The sequence below is a fragment of the Musa acuminata genome, unplaced genomic scaffold (genome assembly GCF_036884655.1).
Source record: "Musa acuminata AAA Group cultivar baxijiao unplaced genomic scaffold, Cavendish_Baxijiao_AAA HiC_scaffold_360, whole genome shotgun sequence".
In the NCBI taxonomy this organism is placed as follows: domain Eukaryota; kingdom Viridiplantae; phylum Streptophyta; class Magnoliopsida; order Zingiberales; family Musaceae; genus Musa; species Musa acuminata.
The window spans coordinates 35,001-37,310 of NW_027020613.1; positions in this window are offsets into that span (position 1 = coordinate 35,001).

Genomic DNA, 2,310 nt, shown 5'->3' on the forward strand with positions numbered 1-2,310 from the left:
TTGTCCCTTCCAGGCGATTGGAAAATAAAGAAATGGTTGATATATTCAAGATAATTATGTATTTACAAAATACCGTCTCAATTCATCCTATTTCATCAGATCCGGGATGTGATATGGTTCCGAAGGATGAACCGGATATGGACAGTTCCAATAAGATTTCATTCTTGAACAAAAATCCATTTTTTGATTTATTTCATCTATTCCATGACCGGAACAAAAGGGGATACACGTTACACCACGATTTTGAATCAGAAGAGAGATTTCAAGAAATGGCAGATCTATTCACTCTATCAATAACCGAGCCGGATCTGGTGTATCATAGGGGATTTGCCTTTTCTATTGATTCCTACGGGTTGGATCAAAAAAAATTCTTGAATGAGGTATTCAACTCCAGAGATGAATCGAAAAAGAAATCTTTATTGGTTCTACCTCCTCTTTTTTATGAAGAGAATGAATCTTTTTATCGAAGGATCAGAAAAAAATCGGTCCGGATCTACTGCGGGAATGATTTGGAAGATCCAAAACTAAAAACAGCGGTATTTGCTAGCAACAACATAATGGAGGCAGTCAATCAATATAGATTGATCCGAAATCTGATTCAAATCCAATATAGCACCTATGGGTACATAAGAAATGTATCTAATCGATTCTTTTTAATGAATAGATCCGATCGCAACTTCGAATATGGAATTCAAAGGGATCAAATAGGAAATGATACTCTGAATCATATAACTATAATGAAATATACGATCAACCAACATTTATCGAATTTGAAAAAGAGTCAGAAGAAATGGTTTGATCCTCTTTTTTCTCGAACCGAGAGATCCATGAATCGGGATCCTGATGTATATAGATACAAATGGTCCAATGAGAGCAAGAATTTCCAGGAACATTTGGAACATTTCGTTTCTGAACAGAAGAACCGTTTTCAAGTAGTGTTCGATCGGTTACGTATTAATCAATATTCGATTGATTGGTCCGAGGCTATCGACAAACAAAATTTGTCTAAGTCACTTCGTTTCTTTTTGTCCAAGTCACTTCCCTTTTTGTCCAAGTCACTTCCCTTTTTGTCCAAGTCACTTCCCCTTTTCTTTGTGAGTATCGGGAATATCCCCATTCATAGGTCCGAGATCCACATCCGTGAATTGAAAGGTCCGAATGATCAACTCCGCAATCAGTTGTTAGAATCAATAGGTGTTCAAATCGTTCATTTGAATAAATTGAAACCCTTCTTATTGGATGATCATGATACTTCCCAAAGACCGGAATTCTTTATCAATGGAGGAACAACATTACCATTTTTGTTCAAAAAGATACCAGAGTGGATGATTGACTCATTCTATACTAGAAATAATCGCAGGAAATCCTTTGATAACACGGATTCCTATTTCTCAATGATATTCCATGATCGAGACAATTGGCTGAATCCCGTGAAACCATTTCATAGAAGTTCATTGATATCTTCTTTTTATAAAGCAAATCGACTTCGATTCTTGAATGATCCAAATCACTTCTGGTTCTATTGTAACAAAAGATTCCCTTTTTATGTGGAAAAGACCCGTATCAATAATTATGATCTTACATATGGACAATTCCTCACTACCTTGTTCATTCGCAACAAAATATTTTCTTCGTGCGTCGGTAAAAAAAAACATATTTTTTTGGAGAGAGAGACTATTTCACCAATCGAGTCACAGGTATCTAACATATTCATACCTAAAGATTTTCCACAAAGTGGTGACAAAACGTATAACTTGTACAAATCTTTCCGTTTTCCAATTCGATCCGAGCCATTCGTTCGTAGAGCTATTTACTCGATCGCAGACATTTCTGCAACACCTCTAACAGAGAAACAAAGAGTCAATTTTGGAAGAACTTATTGTCAGCCTCTTTCAGATATGAATCTATCTGATTCAGAAGGGAAGAACTTGCATCGGTATCTCAGTTTCAATTCAAACATGGGTTTGATTCACACTCCATGTTCTGAGAAATATTTACCATCCGGAAAGAGGAAAAAAAAACGGAGTCTTTCTCTAAAGAAATGCGTTGAGAAACGGCAGATGTATAGAACCTTTCAACGAGATAGTGCTTTTTCAAATCTCTCAAAATGGAATCTGTTCCAAACAAAATGGAATCCGTTCCAAACATATATGCCATGGTTCCTTACTTTGACAGAGTGCAAATATCTAAATTTCACCCTTTTAGATACTTTTTCAGACCCATTGTCGATACTAAGTAGCAGTCACAAATTTGTATCCATTTTTCATGATATTATGCATGGATCAGATATATCATGGCCAATTCCTCAGA